Source organism: Plecotus auritus (genome assembly GCF_963455305.1).
Source record: "Plecotus auritus genome assembly, chromosome: 8".
NCBI lineage: Eukaryota > Metazoa > Chordata > Mammalia > Chiroptera > Vespertilionidae > Plecotus > Plecotus auritus.
In genome coordinates, this window is record NC_137782.1 from 68,346,083 (window position 1) to 68,365,157 (window position 19,075).

At 50.7% G+C, this 19,075-nt stretch overlaps 1 protein-coding gene across 6 annotated transcripts in view; it reads left to right on the plus strand.

The window, feature by feature from the left end:
- Positions 1–433: 433 nt before the first annotated feature.
- Positions 434–19,075, plus strand: part of SMOX (spermine oxidase) — a 37,932-nt gene continuing 19,290 nt past the window's right edge. The window contains exon 1 of one of the 6 annotated variants that reach the window (XM_080683391.1): positions 434–655. The gene's annotated coding sequence lies outside the window, so the exon portion shown is untranslated. The remainder of the gene's footprint in view (positions 656–19,075) is intronic. The other 5 variants (XM_080683395.1, XM_080683393.1, XM_080683390.1 and 2 more) reach the window with 5 other exon arrangements.

Here is a 19,075-nt window from a genome sequence, read left to right on the forward strand (position 1 = left end):
AGTGGGGTGGAGGGTGCAGCAAGGGTGTTGGGGAGAAAATGAGATTCGGGGTGGCTCTTGGGGACGAGCCCTCTCACCCCAGTGGTGTGTCTGCGGGGGTGAAGGCAGCTCCAGGAGGACAGAGGTGCCCTTTCTTTCCGAAAGGTAAACTCCGCGGGTAAACTGAGGTCCGCGTGCCGGCTCTGCTGGTCGCCTAGCAGGCAGCCTGGGCCCTGTGTTCGGCCCAGCACTGGGCTGGGCCGGCTACTTTTCTTTCGGGGATGGGTGGGGACTTTTGGCGCTCAGCTTGGCCAGGGGACGGGGCGTGGGGGGCCGGTGGGGTGCGCTGGGCCCGGAATTGGAGGTAGGGGCACCCGGCTTCCCATCCCGGCGGTCGCCAGTTTCCCCGCCCCTGGCGGGGCGGGACGGGGAGGAGCTGCGCGCGTCCCCGCCCAGAGGCGGAGCGGGAGCCGGGCTGGAGCGGACCGGGCGGGGTGGGCCGGGGACGCGAGGCGGAGCGGGGCCCCACACAGGCCGCGGCGGCTGGCTCGGGCCCCTACGGTCCCGGTGGCGGCTGGAGGAGGAAGCCCGGCGGTTGAAGAGGAGGGGAGGTGGAGGAGGACGAGGCTGGAGCGCCGTTCGCCGCAGACTCACTTCCCCGGCTCAGCAGGGAAAGGTATGGAGAGCCTGCTCTCCGCTCCTGGCCCCCGGCGCCCGGTTCTCGCTCCGGGCGGGCAGGGGCTGCGGCCGCCGCGGGAGGGCGAAGGGCCCGGAGCGGCCCCGAAGACGCGGTCGGTGCGGGGCTCCCGCGGCCAGCGCACTCGGGCGGGAGGGCTGGGTGCGCGGCATTCCCCAAGGCTCGCGGAGAGCGGTGGGCGCCGCGCCCCCTTCGCCTGCGTCGGGGGAGGCGGTGGTCGCGGCCCGGGGTCGGTGATTTCGAGAGGGGGCTGCGCGGGCCGGGCGAGCGCGCCGGGATGGAGGGCAGGCCGGACCCCGCGGGCTGCATGCTGCCGGGGAGCCCGGGGCGCCTGGCGGGCGCGCTTTGTGGGCGCAGACAAAGCCGGGCGCCGACGCTCCGCGACGACTGGGGCCGCCCAGAGGGTGGTCGCTGGGGAGAGAAGAGAAGGCTCTGGGGCGACGGCCGGGACTAGGGGAGAGGCCGGGCCGCCCTCCCTGCGGGCGTCCGGGTGGTCTGCTCGGGGAAGGGGGGAACCCAGACAGGGTGGGAGCAGCTCTCTCCTATGGGCCAACTAGCAGCTCACGGGCTGCGACGGGCTTGGCGAGAGCCAGCCAGGCTCAGGAAAGGGGAGTGTGTTGGAGGGCTCGCTTTGGGGGAGGGGCTGAGGGACGGCTCTGTCCTGTGGTGGGGGCTGGGCTTTGGTGGAGCCGGTGACAGGCCCGTTGACCCCCTCCAAGCTTGCACCTGGAAGGGGTACGGCTTGATATGATAAGCCCTGTGTCTGACACATATGATGAGATATGTCCACAGGTTGTTTGCAGGACCTGCTGGTGGTGGCACATACGTGCCAGTCCAAGGGAGGGCCACTTGTCCTAGCAGTGAAACAAGGCAGGTGCCCCTGGGGCCATTGAAGTGAACACGAATGGAGGGGTGTGTAGGCGTGCACCTGAAAGTGAGTACAGTGAAGGTCCCACATCTGTATTCAGCTGCGTTTCATACCCCTCACCTCCCCTTCTCTCTTAGGGGCACGAAGCGTCCCAATTCCTGCCACAGGCCTATGCCTCCACTTGGGGCTTGAAGGTGCTCTGCTCCTGTCCCCCATTCTTCAATTACTTCCCCTCTCTACAGTGTTAGAAGTGGCTTCTCCCCTCCTGGGTTATTCATACAGTGTAAGGACAAGCTTTGGCACCCTCCTCCATCACACCCTACATTTCATAGTCCCCTTTTTGCCTTCATCCCTCATTCTCCCTCAGCTACAGATCCACCTTTCACAGCAGAGCTTCTCCAGGGAAGCTTCTGTCCCACCATTCACTGAAACTGCCCTGGCACCCCCTCCCCTTACACCAGTCAATGTCTCCAATGATTTCCATACCCCCACAAGCAGGTTTTCCTTAACCTCCCTTGGTCTTATTGATCATTCTTTCCTTCTAGAACCAATGATCTCTCTTGGCTTCTCTTGGTTTTCTTCTCTTTCCCTGGTTAGCCCTTCCTAAGTCATTTTTGGGGGCAACGTCACTCAGCTTTGAATGTTGGAGGATCTCAGGGCTCTGTCCTCAGTCCCCTTCTCTTCCCCAATATCCTTCTATTGACATACATCCCCCACCCCCAGCTCTCATTCTTTCTTAGGACTTTTAAATCAAGCATTGATTTACAAACAAAGATCTTAAATGTACATAATTTTCATTCTCATGATTTTAAATAGCAAGTTTTATCTCTAGCCTCTCCATCCAACCACCCATGTGATGATTTATGATGTCCTGATTGTGTCATAGGTAATGAAAACTTCACATGGATGAGACGGAACCCTGACTGTACTCCCCAAACATGATCCTTCACAGGCCTTCCCATCTCAGTAAACCCAGCTTAAAGACAGGAAACCTGGTGGCATCAACTTCTCCCTTTGCCTCCATCCCCACAACCAATCCAACAGCATATCCTTTTAGTCCTTTCTTCAAATTCTGTCTCAGGCATGTTCTTTAAGCTCTGACTCCACTGCTACCATCCTAGGCTTCTGCCACAGGACTTTTATGTCATACCTGAATGCTGCTCTAATCTATCTTAACAGAGAAGTATTTAGGAAAATATTGATTAAGATAATCTTGTTCTCTAAAACCCTCAATAGCTCCCTGTTGCACTTAGAATAAAATTTCAAAGTTTTCCCTGGCCTATCAAAGTTTATGATCTGGCCATCTCTGACTTCCTCCAGCCTTATCTTGTCCCTATGTATTCTTCCTGACATCCACACCTGAATCACTTTGCCCTGGAGCATCCTAAGCTTTTTTCTGTCCTGGTGCCTTTGCTTATGCTGTGTTCTCTGCCTGTAATGTTCTTCCAGGGTTTTCTACTGGGCTGGCTTGACTCCTTATTTTTCAGGTCTCAACTCAGATGCCTTCCCAGTCTTGGTAGAGGGCCACTCCCCAGCCCATAATTCACCAAAACTCCTGTTTTACTTTCTTCATTATGTTTATCACAGTCCATAACTGTTGTTTACAATTATCTTTCTACTTTGCCTGGCTGGAACCTTGACTGAATGGCCCACTGCGGTATCTGGAGCATCTACACAGTGTCTGGCACACAGCTGCTGCTCAGGAAATCTTGAGTCAGGTGGGAAGGTTGGGGTTGGGCTAGGCAGAAAGAGGTGGGTATTGTAGTCAGCGTAGGAGCCCCCTTTAAACCTCAAGTGACCCCTAACACTTTACTTTCTTTCCATAAAAGCAGTGTGCAAATGGCTGTAACAATCTGAGGGGTGTGAAAAAGGGAAATGGAAAAGGTCAAGTGTCTCGAAGATGGGCCTGTAAGCCCAGGGGAGAGATTCGAGAGTCTGGGGGATGTGGAGTCAGTGTGGGTCGCTGTGGGTTAGGGATAAATGACTTCCTTTGCTCTCTTTGGTGGGCATACAGGCTAGGTTAACAGAGGGGTGTGTGTGTGTTCTCTAACTCAGGAGATGGGAAGCTGGGGATTTACGTCAGGCTGCTCGCTGGCTGCTGGGTGCCCATCCTCGGAGGACAGGGGGTTGGAAGGGTGGAACAAATGGGCTGGGGGTCTTACTATTAGACCTTTGTCTTTCCACTCACTGTCTCCTCTTTGCACAGAGGAGCCAGCTGAGAATTGAATTGTGTGGCTGGTGCTCCCAGAATGCAGGGCCAAGAGCCAGGGGACCTCAGATCTAGGAGGGAGAGGAGCTGGGCCCTGGACAGGCAGACTGGTGAGGAACCAGAGTAACACTGTGAGATGAGCACTGGAAATAGGGACTAGAGGTCCAGATCTAGAGTTGGGCTAGCATGTCTAAGAAAGGCCTTGACCAGGGATAGTTGGGAGCAAGGAGGGTATCCTGGGTGGGAAATCAGGCAGAGGGCAGGCGGCTGGGCCAGGGCCCTGCTGTACTAGTATACTCCGGGATGCCACGCAATTTTTAAGGGCTTCGCAAATATTAACTCCTTTAATCCTTTCACTAGCTCTGTAAGGTAGGTCTTTTTTTAAAAAAAATATATTTTTATTGATTTCAGAGAGGAAGGGAGCGGGAGAGAAAGATAGAAACATCAATGATAAGAGAGAATCATTGATGGGCTGCCTCCTGCACGCCCCCTACTGGGGATCGAGTCCGCCACCCAGGCATTGCCCTTGACCGGAATCGAACCCGGGATCCTTTAGTCTGCAGGCCGATGCTCTATCCACTGAGCCAAACCAGCTAGGGCATATAAGGTAGGTCTTACTGCATTTAACAGATGGGAGGACTGAGGCGCAGTCATACAACACAATAGTGACAGAATAAGGATATAAACCCAGGCAACCTGGCTCCAGAATCCATGCTGTAAACCATCCCACTCTAGCACTTTTCTCATGCCTTTCAGATAGGCACCAGCTGAAGGCTTCTTAACAAGCAAATGTTTTTTCCAGACTTACAGATGTGCAGGATGACATGCAGGCTGCATCTCTTGGAGACTGGGGAGGCTGGAAAGAAATCATAACCTCTAAGGTACAAGGGATCCTTGCTCAGCGAGTTTCTCTGCTTCATGTCCTACCTTTTCTTCCAGGAGAGGCTCAGGCCCAGGCTGAGTAGTTGGCCATCATACACACTGTGATATTAGGGTGCTGGGGAGATCAACTTCTTCGGGCACTAAAACAGCTCCCTGCTTGAGATGCCACCATTAGAATGCCACCCCTCTGAGTTTAGCATTGACCTGTTCCTCTGCCTCTGGAGAGCCCAGAGAGGCCAGGTAGGGGCTCTAACAATAAACTGGCCTGTTTTGGATCCCATCTGGAATGTTGTGAGGTAGAGCTTCAGACTTGGCCTCGGAAACCTGGATGGGGGTCAGAGTAGGGCTGGGTCAAACGTGGGAGCCGAGCTGGGGGAACAGAGAAATAGGAATGGAAAAGAGCTTAATCTACTTCGTGGTTGGGTCTGTCCTTACCTCTTTTTGTCTATCCATAAAATGGGATTAGAGAGGCTTTATTCCTTTGCTCCTCAGAGGTTGTGGAAGCCAGGAACTCCTTAAGGTTACATGTTTGAATGCCTTCTTGCAGGCCCAGTATGAAGGAGGACTTCCCATAGGACACCAGCCCTGAGGAACTGGGCCAGGAAGGAGGGAGCCAGGAGGAGGGTGTGGCAGCCCTGTCCTGCAAGGCTTTCCTGTTTGGTCTTGAAAAGATGCCTTTAGCCCTGGCTGGTTTGGCTCAGTGGATAGAGCGTTGGCCTGTAGACTGAAGGGTCCAGGGTTCGATTCTGGTCAAGGGCATGTGCCCAGGTTGCAGGCTCTATCCCCAGTAGGGAGCATGCAGGAGGCAGTCGATCAATGATTCTCACTCACTGATGTTTCTATCTCTCTCTCTCACCTTCTCCCTTCCTCTCTGAAATCAATAAAATTATATATTTAAAAAAAATGATGCCTCTGGACTGGTGACTTGGCCTCCCAGGGGCCTGGCTGGCTGGCTGAGCAGAGGTTTGCTGACCACACAGGGATGGAGTCCCTTTTTTTTCAATTTTTGAGCCCCAGAGTTTAAGGGATCTGCTCATCTATCTTGGCAGATTCTGCCAGCCCACCAGGAAAAGAGGGAGGCAAAGTTGGTGGCATTCTCTTCTGTATTTTGGGAAACTGAGGCACAGAGCAAGCACACTGCTGCTGGGAGCTCATCAGGCCCATGGTTTTGGGAAGAGTCCCTTCTCTGGCAGGGAGTATGCAGGATGCTTATCCACACTGCCCGAGTCCTTGTCTGCCTGGGTTGAGGTGAAAGCTGTGGCATAGCCAGAGGCTGGCCGACTGGAGCTGAGGGTGGACTTCTTGACAACTGGACATGGGGCCTTGTTACCTTCAGGCATCATTTGACATCTGTGCCCCAGCCCAGTGTTCACAACCACTGGGAACACAGGACAGGATCCTCACTCTCCAGGAAATAAGAGTGAGCCATGCCAGGTGTGATATAATGAGGTGCAGTTCAGACCAGCTTCCTCGAGGAGGTGGTGCTTTTACAGGGTGCTGAAGTCCTGAGTGACTTTGGCCAACAGAGGAGGATTTGGCATTCCCAAGGTGGAGGGGGAGCCCAAGCCTGGAGTAGTGGGTGGAAGGCAGGTTGGGGAAGACCTTGACTGCCAAGCTGCTGAGTCTGGACTTGATTCACTAGGCCCCTGGGGGCCACTAAAGGTTATAGGAGCAGTGGCTTGATTAGAATAATGCTCGATAAAAGTGCATCTCAAACTTCAACATACAGTGGATCACCTGGGAAGTTTGTTAAAAATGCAGATTCAGTAGGTCTAGGGTAGGGCCTGAAACTCTGCATTTCTAACAAGCTCCTGGGTGGTGTGAAGTAGCCAATGGGGGGGGGGGGGCGGGCATTCCATGGGCCATCTTTGTGTAATAAGGGTTGAGATTATGGACTTGGGCCAGGCAGTTGCAGGGATGGGTGCAGGTCAAGTGAGACCTAAAACAGGTAAAGGCTCCTGTGGATTGTGTTGGGGGAGGTGTGGGGACTGCCTCTGTGGGGGCCGAGGTGGAGGTAGGGGTTAGTGTAGAGAGTGCAGGATGCAGGGTGCTGGGAAGTGGGGCTGGGTGAGAGGGGGTGTCTGGGGGCTTGAGTCTCAGGCCAGGAACCAGGACTGATCTCCAGGGTGTCTGGCAGTGACGAGTTCCCAAGACTACAATAAGGTGTCTTAGGTGACTGCCCCAGGGCAGGGTGACATGCAGTCGACATGTAGGCATCTTATCTTTGCCCACAGCTGAGCCCAGCCCTGTGGGTAGCCAATCTGGGGTGAGCATTCTTCCTCTATCCAGGCTTGGCCCAAGGAGATTGGGGAAATAGCTGACTTCAGCCCTAGACATAGCATCTTCTCCTAGAAGCCCCCAGAGTCTCCTCAGCTTTCGAGCCATTCCCTCCAGCAGGTGCAGCGTCCCTTATCCTGGCCTGCATTCTTGCAGCCACTACCAATGGTTACATGAACTGCGCTGTTGGGGTCTTCTCCCACTGGGCCCCCTCCCCAGTGCACCTGGAAGTGGGGAGGCCTAGATGCTTCTTTCTGCTCCGACCCTGGCTGGGCCACTAAAGGCAAGTATCTGCTCCTCTTTGAGGCTTCAGTTTTCTGTAAATTGAGGGATTCCATCCTCTTCCTGGGGAGCAGGGGAGAGGGTCACAGGATTTGTTGGGTGGGGTACGGCTTCTTCCTAGAATGGCAGCTGAATACATTTTAATTTTGGTTTAATATTAAAATTTGAATGCTAATGATGGCATAGAATGAGCAATTTGCATGAAAGAATTGTCCATGTGCTTTGGAGGGGGTCTCCCAAGGCCCTTTGCTCTCTGGGCTTGGCATGGCCTGGGGTTCGGTATTTTAGGGCACTGGTCAGATGAGGTCTCTTTAGACCCTGGCAGGAGGGTAGTCAATCACCTCACCCAAAGGAAGGTGGGACGGTTCTGCTGCCCTGGGCAATGTCAAGAGGGGCTCCCAAGCTGAATTCCTCAAGTATTTCACACACTTCCTAAAAGGACTGTAGGACTCAGTGTCTGCCTGTGTGCCCCTGCTGTGCCAGGCTCTCCTGAGGGGGTAGGAGGGGGCTGCATTTTTCAAAGACTGCCCTGAGAAACTTCAAATAAGGGTAGAAACTGGCAAATTCACTCCACCACACAGTGGGAGATTCACAATGCTCTTTAAGAGAATTAAAGGCTCTGACAAGTCCTGCAGAAAAGAAGCCATTTGGTGTTTCCCAAAATGATTTGACCACGGAAATCTTTTATTTTATTTTTTTTAAACTTTCTAATAACCCACCAACCTGGAAAACACCCAGTGGAAGGGCTGATGTGGAAATGTGCTGCTCCATGAACAACTACAAACATGGGTAGTGTCCAAGTCCAGAAGTGCCAGGGAGGGAAGGAAGGGTGGTTGGATAACTTCCTAGGGGAGGTGGACTTGGTGAGATGGGTACCATTTGAACAGTCAATGGAAGAAAAGGGCACTGCAGAGGGAGGGATGGCGTGGAGGGACATGGGGCCAGCTCTGGGTTCTCATGGCAACAGTTCTGCTTCCCTGGGTGGGTGAGGAAGAGATCTGGGAGGACCTGTCTGGTGCCTAGGACCCAACAGTTGCCAGGCCTGGGTCTTTGGGATTCTGGGAGTGCCTCCCACCCTACTGCTCCTGCCATCTTCTCGCTCTACAAGTTCTCTCCCAGCTGTTCATCTCAGAGAGCGGGTTGTGTCCTCTGGGCAAGAAGCTAAACCTCTTGGTGCCTCCGTTTCCTCATTTGTACTGTGGGACTAACATTATTTCCCTTGTAGGGTTGTTGTGAGCATTGAATATGTATTGGTTGCTCTTAATGTGGCCTAGGAAAGGGGACAGTGGTCAGGGACGTGAGAAGCACAAAGGCCAGCAGAGAGCATGGTGAGGCTTGGGGTGGGGTCCTGATTAGACCAGAGGAGGGGTCTTCTGTAGAGGAGGAGAAAGTGAGGGTGAGGGCAGCCAGGACTGACTTTCTGGAGGAGTGTCTGGCAGGGTAAGGAGATTTGGGCAGAATGAGAAGATTTCACAGGCCATGTTGGGCCCTACGGAACTAGTCTGGGTGTGGGAGTCAGAGGACCTGGTGGGAATGGTGGGTGGGTAAAGGAGACAGGGGAGCTGAGGTCAGGGAGGAGATGTCAGGGACCTGCCTTCATACATTAGACTGTGGGAAACCATTGAAGGTTTGTGTTTATTTTTTTCAATCCTCACCTGAGGGAGTGTGTGTGTGTTTGCGTGCGCGCGCGTGTGCGTGTGAGGATTATATATATGTAATTGATTTTAGAGAGAGAGGAATGGATGGAGAGAGAGAAAAACATCGATGTGAGAGAGAAACAGCGATCGGTTGTTTTGGTTGCTTCCCATATGCTCCTATATGTACCCTGACTGGGGAATCAAACCTGCAACCTAGGTGTGTGCCCTCACTGGGAATCGAACCAGAAACCTTTGTGTTGTACAAAATGACGACGCTCCAATCAGCTGAGCCCCCTGGCCAGGGCCTGCCATCGAAGGCTTTTGAGCAGAACAGGGGTTTGATCAGAGTAGTGTTTCAGTGAGAAACATGACAGAGGTGTGATGGTGGGTTGAAGCTACAAGACATCTCCCCCCAACATTGGACCTCCTCACGGAACAGCTGTTCCCCTTTACAACTCAGCATGGGGAGGGGTCAAGGTTGCTTATATGACCCTTATCCTCAGATTCTCAGAGCTCTGAGTCATTTTCCCCAAAAGGTTGGGAATCTCATCCTGTTGCCTTCCTGGAAGGGGTGTTGCAAGTACAGGAAAGGGGGAGGGGGAGTCCCGGGGCCCTTGCTCCCTTCTCCTCCCCTATGGCTGGTGCAGACCGTCCTGCCTTGCTCCTTGCTACACCTCATTTCCTCTGAAGTGTGAGGACTCTTTGTGCAGAAGCTCAGGGGAGGGGGGTGGTTGATGGGGTGTGGCATTTCAAACAGTGACCCAGGAGAAGTTGCTTTAATGGTACAAAGTCGGGCAGACCAGAGGGCCCTGCCAGAGGATGCTCAGTGAGCCTGCTCACCCAGCCCAGCCACACTCTCCTGTCCTGCTTTGCCCTTCTCTTTCTTTTCAAACAAGCAGAGTCCGGGGCTTTTCTGGCTCTCTCTAAACATGCTTGGGAGGGTGGAGGAGGAAGAAAAGCATTTGGATTCAGCCAGAGCAGGGTGGCTTGGCGGGGGGATTGCAGCACCCCTGATATCCCAGTCCAGATTCCTATATCTCTAGCTACTTCCTGGAGGAGGGTGTAAAGGAAGGTGTGATTTAGCCCAGGAGGAGAAGCACTCGGAAATGAGTTGTAATTTATTAGAAACAGAACAAAGAACCTAGCCATCCCCTGCCAACTTTGTGCCAGGCCCTGGCAGACCCAGGGTGCCTGTCCTCTCCTCACGCTGCCACACTGGTAGTACCAGCAAATGATATGTCTGGGTCTCTAACCCAGGTTCTTGGACATCCGATCCAATGTCCATTCTTCATCTCAGACCCCTCAGAGCTGTCCACAAACCTTTAACCATGCCTTCTCACCACACCAGACCTCACCTCCCCACCCGAAGCTAGGCTAACCCAGCTCCCCGACTTCCTGACCCCAGGGAGGAGGGGCTGCTGGATGCTTTCGGAACTGCAAAAAACTAGACCTTGAGTCAGCTAGATTTTAAGATGACTCAAGCAGAGACACTCAGGACCATCAATGAACAGACATTGTTGAGAAAGCTTTTTGAATGAGGCCTTTAAATGTTAAACATACAGATCCCTTTTACTCTCTTTTTTTTGGAAAACATTTAAAAAGTCATATACAATTAATGGGAAATTTTTGATTTAATATGAAAAAGTAATGCAAGACAATGAAATTGACTCACTCTTTGGGTTTTAAAAAAGAGTAAAACCTGAGCCTTAGTATCTTACTAAGTGAATTCTGGAGTTTCTTATTTTAGATGGCAGGTGTGGGACTTCTCTGGACCTCATTTTCCTCTTCTGTAGAATGGGGATATTGATTGAGGTTTCACTTATACATCCCATGTGAAATGCTTAGTGCTGCGCTCTGTTCCTCAGATGTGCTTAGTGAAAAATAGCGATAACGATGATGATCTATAATAAAAAAAGTGTAATATGCAAGTTGACCGAACGGCCGAACAGTGGAACGACAGTCTGGATGACCTTCCAGACGCAGCAGGGGCTGCGAGGGCTGAGCCCCTTGCAAGAATTTCATGCATCGGGCCTCTAGTAGAATTACTAGTATAAGAACAAGTATTTCTGGTTTTTTTTAAATGTTTTTATTGATTTTTTAGAGAGAGAGAGGGAGAGTGAGACATGGATTTTTTTTTTTTTTTTTAGAGAGAGAGAGGAAGGGAGAGGGAGAAACATCAATGTGAGAGAGAAACATGGATCAGTTACCTCCCACGAAACCCCCACTCCCGAGGATTAAGCCCTCTACCTGAGCATGTGCCCTGACCGGGAATCAAACTGGTGACCTTTGGTGCACGGGATGACGTTCAACCAACTGAGCCACACAGGCCAGGGCCAGCATTTCTTGATTTCAAAAGCTGTTGAGTTATTAAGTCTCTCTGTGAATTCAAGAAAAGGACCTGAAGAATATGTTTAGTATCCAAGCTCAGTGTCTTAACTCCATAGGTGTTTTATGGATGGAATCATGGGTTAAGGGCCAACGTGAGCATTTTGAAATGAACACCATTGTCTTTTCAGACCTGGTTCCAGCTCTTGCTGGGATCCTGCTTCATTGTTGAACTTAATGGAGAGCCCTTTATTGATGATCCTGAGTTAGGACTTGTTAGAAGACCAAGTTACACCACCCTGTAGTTACCATGCAAGGAAAATCTTGGGCCATTGAGAGAGGGGACTGTCTAAAGCAGGGGTGGGGGCCATTCGGCCTGCGGGCTGTATAAGGCCCGTAAATCATTTGGTCTGGCCCCGCCACTGCATTAGGGGCGAGTTAATTAAAAGTTTCGCCCACGATAGCAGGCTAATTTTTAAGTTGATAGTTTTGTATGGCCTGCAAATGATGTTATAAATATCCAATTGGCCCTTGGCAGAAAAAAGGTTCCCCACCCCTGGTCTAGAGGGTATCAGGAGTTAGTTGCTCTTAGAATTTTGTGTGTGTGTAGGCACAGCAATTAGACCAGCATCCCTGTCCCTGTTTTTGGAGGATAAAACCAAGGGCCAAAGCGTTGTGGCCTAGTGTAGTGCCTGGCAAACCTTGAGCCAGCCCCTATGGGACAGGGAGTCTCAGGTAGCCCGGTGACCACTCCACCGTCACCCTGGGCAGGAAGCAGATGGCCTCCCCAGGGCAGCCCTTGTTTTTGGCAGTGCAGCCAGGTTGAGCCTCTAGGCTTGGGAATGCCTCCTGCCAGGCAGCTCCGAGTGCCTGGCACAGTGTGTGCAGTGTCAATCTGTGGGGAGGGGTGAGACAGGGGAAGTGCCAAGCAAAGGGCTGTCCTTAGGCCTGCTGCCCCCGGAGGCCATTGGGGGCCTGTGAACTGAGCAAGTGTTGGCAGAAAGAGATGAGCTCAGTGTTGCCAAGCCCTGCTCTGCCCTCACTTTATCTGGGTGGCCTCCATCACATCTGTGAACCTCTCTGAGCCTGTTCCCTCATCTGTAAAGTGGGCACCCGGGTGTTTGGAAGTATTAAATGATGCCATGAATGGAGAGTGCCCAGCTCAGGGCCTCATAATGAAGGATTCAATAAATAGGGTTTACTGTGTGGTTCATCTGGTGGCTGGATTTTTGGGGGATGTTTTCCTTTTTTCCTTTTGTGATCTTGCATGCCACCTTCACTCTGTGATCTGTGCTGAGTGGGGGCCATAGGAGAGGGAGCTTTGTGGGAAAAGAGTTCACAGTGAAGGGGGACCTCCTCCCCCCAAATGCTGCGTGAACCCAGCAAGCCTTGGACACTTAGCTCTGCCATGTGGGCTGCAGTGTCTCTTTGGGGGCAGCGAGCTGGCAGAGGGGGGACCCGGTGACTCTGGAGAGAGGATAGGCTTGCAGGAGACCCCCTCCTCCCGGGAGCTGGAGCTGAAGCACAGTCAGGCTTTGTGCAGAGTCACGAGGGGCCGGCAGGGGGGAACTGTGCCCGGGCTTGGGCTTGTCTCACAAGCCTCAGTTCTTGTCAGTGGTTTTGAAAGAGTCAGTGGAAAGTGCTGACGGGGCAGTCCTCCTTCACCCCAGAACTGTGGGGCTGCGGCTCCTGGCAGGGAGAGGGTAGAAACCTGGCAAGGGAAGCCACCTCTTCATCTGCCAGCCCATACCTCCCAGGCTTCGAGTGCCCCAGGTGCAGAATGGGTGGGTCTCTGTGTGGAGACACTGACCCTGGTCAGGAGCTGGTCAGGACAGTACCTGCAGGTGATGCCTGATGAAGTGGGGTTGGCGGAGGGACCCGAGGTTGTGTGTTTTGGGATGTGCTGGGCCCTGCAATGGGAGGTGGCTTGGGGAAGTGTTCCCAGTGTAGCCTTGAGAAGAGAACTGAGACCATCTGGGCTTCCCTCCCACCTGCAGGTCCTGCACTAAGTTGTTTGGCCTCAGTTTCTTGTCTGTCTTACCCCACAGGCTTGTTGTCAAGGGGAGAGGGATGACCAGTTGACATAGAACTTATCAAGGTTTGTTTCTGCGGTGTCATGACTGGTTGCCCAAGTCATCCTTGCCCTCATCCCCACATCCTGTCATTCAGCAAGTTCCCAGACGGTCACCATAGCACTTCTCCCTCTGATCCCCTATGGTCACTTCCTCTGCTCCAGGAGCCGCAGCCACACAGTTCTGGGGTCACCTCTTCAGAGAGGCTTCCCTGACCTCCCCACACAGAGCAGCTGCGTTTCCCCTCACCCTACTTTGCTTTTCTTGGGGCACCTGTCACCTCTGATTGGTTAGATCGTTGAAGGGGAGGCTGTTGTTGTGTCCGAGTGCCTGGCACAGAGTAGGGCTTGCTAAGCTTTTTGTTGTTCTTATTTTTATTGTGGTAAAATATACATGACATAAAATTTACCATTTTAACCATTTTTAAGTAGTCCCTCCTTATCCACAGGGGATATGTGCCAAGACCCCCAGTGTTTGCCTGAAACTGTGAATACACTATATATACATTATGATTTTTAGTATACATACAAACCTATGATAAAGATTATAAAGTAGACACAGTAAGATTAACAACAATAACTTACAATGAAATAGAATAATTATAACAATATACTATAATAAAAGTTATGTGAATGGGGTCTTTCTCCCTGTCAAATATCTTATTGTACTGTATGTACAGTGTGGATACACTGGACAAAGGGATGTTTCACATCCCAGGCAGGATGGACTGGAACGGTGTGAGATTTACCATGCTACTCAGAAGGGTACACAACTTAAAACTTATAAATAGTTCATTTCTGGAATTTTTCATTAAATATTTTTGGATTGCAGTTGAACGTGGGTAATTGAAACCTGGGAAAGTAAAACTGTGGATAAGGGGGACCCCCAGGATGTCCTGTGCCCAACCCAGACTTCTCGCTGCATCATGCATTGGCTCTGCAGTGCCTGTACTGTTGCTGAGTGACCATCCTGCCCACCTCCCATTTTCTCTGGATGGTTGGGACTGCAGGTGATGCCTGATAAAGTGGAGGGGTCATTCTCCACATCCACTACCTGTGCAATCTGGGGAGCTGGGGCCATTCTGCCCTTTCTCTTGTGTGCCCCCATGGTGGGTGTGCTTATATGTGTGGCTGACTGGCTTGGGGAAGCTCAGGGCAAGCCCTCCAGGCCTGCATCGTGACTTGGGTAGTGGCTGCTGCAGCTTCGGAGGAAGGCCAGGTGAGTGGCCATGTGGGGCTTGTAGGGTGATTCATGGAGGGAAGGAAAAGCGGTATTGAGAGTTGATCTTAAAAGCAGCACCTCTGAGTCTTTGCACATACAGTTCCCCCTGCCTGGAGCTCATTTCTAATTTCTTTCCTAGAAATCTTCTCTGACTCCTCTCCCTGCCCCATTAGGCACCGTTTCTCATCTTCTCCCACATTGTTCATTAGTCCTTATCAAATCCTTATCACTACATGTTATACCTGTGAGTTAACTGGCTGTGCACCTGTCTGTTTAACCCATTGCTGTGTTCTTCCCAGGGCTGGGAGCCTAGGACCCTTTAGAGAGCAGAGCAGGGGTGATGTAATTCCCATTTTTTTCAGATGAAGAAACAAAGTCTTCCCCAAGATCACGCAGAGCTAGATCTCATCCTGCACCCCGGTCCTCTCAAAGGGAACCATCCCCGAGGGCAGAGGTTGGCCCTGTCTAGCTTGAGATGCATTATAGACTAGGAATGCACAGGGCTTAGGGAGCTGGGCAACTGTGTGTGTTTGGGGGGCGGGGGGTAGAGGGAGACCCTCAATTTAAGCTGGGGGCGGGTAGAGAAGTGGAGCTTGGACACTGTCTGGCTTGCTATTCTCTCTGCCTCCTCCTGTCTTGCATAGGCAGACACGATATCTCTGGGTGGGCCTGGAGTCTGCATTTGGAGGCTGCTATACATTAGCTTCATGTAGGACCTTTAAAAAAATAACCATGCCAGGACCCCAACCCCAAACAGTCTGATTTAGATGATCTAGTGTGTGTGTGTGTGTGTGTGTGTGTGTGTGTGTGTGTGTGGGGCTGGAGGGGTGGGTGGCTATCAATCAGTCTTTTATAAAAATCTCTAGGTGAGTCTAATACACTGGCTGTGAAGGAATTTCTGTCTCCTGAGCCTTGTAAGTGGTAGGGGCTGGGCCAGGCTCTCTGCTCACTCTACCCCAGACTTGAATTTCAGAAATGAGGGAGCTGGGGCCCTGAGTGAAATGGGGAATTTGCCTAGGGTCCCCACCCTGGGGGTGTTCCCCAGGGAGAGAGATTTGATGACTCTATTAGTTACCTAGTGCTGTGTAACAAACAACCCTAAAACTTACTAGCTTAAAACAGCAGTAAACATTTATTATCCAAACATTTAGTATCCTCACAGTTTCTGTGGGTCAGAAACTTGGGAGCGATTTTATTGGGTGTTTCTGGCTCAAGGCCTCTTAGGAGGTTGCAGGCAAGATGGTGGCTGGGCTGCAGTCATCTGAAGGTTTGACTGGGGCTGGAGGGTTTGCTTCTGGGTGGTTCACTCACATGCTTGGCAGCATGGTTTGGCTGTTGGTAGGAGGACTCAGTTCCTTGCCTCATGGGCCTCTCCATAGGGTTGCTTTAGTGGCCTTGTGATGTGATGACTGGCTTCCCCTTGAGGAAGCAGTCCAAGAGAGCAAGGTGGAAGCCACAATGTGTTTTTTAATTTTTACTTATTTATTTAATTTGTTGAACTTATCAGGGTGACATTGGTTAATAAAATTATATGGGTTTCAGGTGTACAATCTATATACATCACCTGTATATATTGTATTGTGTGTTCATCACCCCAAGTCAAGTCTCCTTCCATCACCATTTATCTCCCCTATACCTTCTACCTTCCTCCTCCCCCTCACCCCCATTCCCTCTGGTAATCACTATACTGTTGTCTGTGTCTGAGCTGTCTTTTTTTTATTTACTCCCTTCACCTTTTCCACCCAGCCCCTCATCCTCCTTCTCCTCTGACAGCTGTCAATCTGTTCTCTATTTATGAGTCTGTTTCTAATTTGTTTGCTTATTTTATTCATTAGATTCCACACATGAGTGAAATCATATGGTACTTGCACAATGTGTTTTATGTCCTAGTTTCAGAAGTTACACTCATCATTTCTACAGTATCCTATTGGTTACATAGGTCAGTTTGGGAGGAGACTATGTTAGGGCACAAGTACTAGGAGGCAAGGATCATTGAGGGCCATCTTGGAGGCTGGTGACCACACAGATTGTCCTGTCATTACACTTGCAGCCTCATAGACCTTGTCCCAGAGGGCCAAGCATCCCGAGTAAGTGTGTGTGGGGGGTGCCCTTCTCTCCTAATCCTCTATTTCTCCCCTGTCATCAGATCACAGCAGTGTTACTGCAGAGTGAGGTGGTTTCTCTGAGGCCTGGAGATCATGAATCATCGTACAGTAGGGTCTTTGACTTCTCTATTGGCTGGACTTCCCCCTGCTCTTAGCACATTTGGTGTCCTGACCCAGCCCTCCCAGTGGTCACCCCACTAGTGTGCAGACTCGGGCCTGGAGGAATATAAATATACCATTGCTGTTTCATGCCTGGTTGTGGGCTAAGCACTCTGCATTGTCACACTCAGCCCTGTGAGGCAGGTATTCTTTATACCCATTCTACTGATGAGGAAACTGAAGCTCAGGTCATTCGTCTAATAAGTGGTAGAAATTCAAACCACTGGTATTAAAAAACAAGTGATCTGGCCCGGCCGATGTGGCTCAGTGGTTGAGCATTGACATATGAACCAGGAGATCACTATTTGATTCCCAGTTGGGACACATGCCTGGGTTGTCAGCTTGATCCCCAGTGTGGGGCATGCAGGAGGCAGCCGATCAATGATTCTCTCTAATCATGGATGTTTCTCTCTCTCTCTCCCTCTCCCATCCTTTCTGAAATCAAGAAAAAATATGTATTAAAGAACAAGTGATCTGATCCCAGACCTGTATGGAAACCATGGTGCTATAAGGTGTCCCCTAAGAAGGGGACTATTTATCAAGTTACATCATTAAGTGAAACACAGTAAAGTATGTTTTTTGTGATTGTGTTTGTGTGTATCTGAGATTCCTCCAGGGCCATGGTGACTTGGGGGCTTCAGAATAGGGTTGGTGTCTTTTTTTTTAAACTTTAAATATATATATTTTTATTGTTAACAGTATCCAGATGTCTCCCATTTTCCTCCCCTGTGCCTCCTTGGTCCAGTCCCTACCTGCTACCACTCTATTTTCTGTGTCCATAGGCTATGCATATCCTAATATATAAAAAGCCAGGGGCCGTCACGATCAAAACAACCCGACGGAATACCGAACAGCAGGCTGCGTGGGGCGACCAGGCTGGCAGGGGGGTTAGTGAAGGACGACCAAACGACTGAAGAGCAGACTGCGTGGGGCGACCAGGCCGGCAAGCAGGGGCAGTTGGGGGTGACCAGGCCAGCAGAGGGGGCAGTTGGGGCAACCAGGCCGGTGGGGGGGGGGCAGTTGAGGATGACCAGGCTGGCAGTGGAGGGGGGGCAGTTGGGGGCAACCAGGCCAACAAGCAGAGGCGGTTAGGGGTGATCAGGCAGGCAGGTAGGTGAGCATTTAGGAGCCAGCAACCCCGGATTGTGAGAGGGATGTCCGACTGCTGGTTTAGGCCTGGGGATTGGGCCTAAACCGGCAGTTGGGCGTCCCCCGAGGGGTCCTGGATTAGAGAGGGTGCAGGGTGGGCTGCGGGCCCCCCGTGCATGAATTTCGTGCACTGGGCCTCTAGTAAGTATATAAGTTTTTTGGATTATCTCTCCCCATCCCCTCTGAGATATGTTGTTCCATGCCTTGGGACTTATTTTGTTGGTCAATTTATTTTGTGCATTAGATTCCACAAATAAGTGAGATACTGTGATCTTTGTCCTTTTCTGATTGGCTTATTTCACTTAGCACAATAATCTCCAGATTCATCCATGCTATCTCAAAGGGTAAGAGATCCTTCCTTTTTATAGTCCCACAGTATTCCATTGTGTAAATGTACCACAATTTTTTTATCCACTCATCTGTTGATGGGCATTTGGGCTGTTTCCAGATCTTAGTTATTATAAATTGTGCTGCTATGAACATAGGGGTGCATATATTCTTTCTGATTGTTTCTTAGGATATATTCCTAGAAGTGGGATCACTGGGTCAAATGGCAGTTCCATATTTAATTTTTTGAGGAAACTCCATACTATTTTTCACAGTGACTACACCAGTCTGCATTCCCACTAACAGTACATGAGGGTTCCCTTTTCTCCACATCCTCATCAGCCCTTGCTGTTTGTTGATTTATTGATAGTAGCTATTCTGACAGGTGTGAGGTGATAACCTCATTATCGTTTTTATTTGCATCTCTCTAATGATAATGACCTTGAGCATTTTTTCATAAGTCTATTGGCCATCTGTATGTTCTTTTTGAAGAAATGTCTATTCAGTTCCTTGGCCCATTTTTTAATTGGGTTTCTCTCTTCCTTTTGTTGAGTTGTATGAGTTCTTTATGTATTTTGGAAATTAACCCATTATCAGATATATCACTGGCAATTATGTTCTTCCATAAGTGGGTTCCCTTTTCATTTTGATGTTGGTTTCTTTTGTTGTGCAGAAGCCTTTTAGTTTGATATAGTCCCAGTTACTGGTATTTCTTTTTTCCTTTGTTTCTCTTGCCCTAGGAGATGTATTGGTGAAGATTCTACTACATGAGCTGTCTGAGATTTTGTTGCCTATGTTTTCTTTTAGGATTTTTATAGTTTCTTTACTTACATTTAAGTCTTTCATCCATTTTGAGTTTATTCTTGTGTATGGTGTGAGTTGGTGG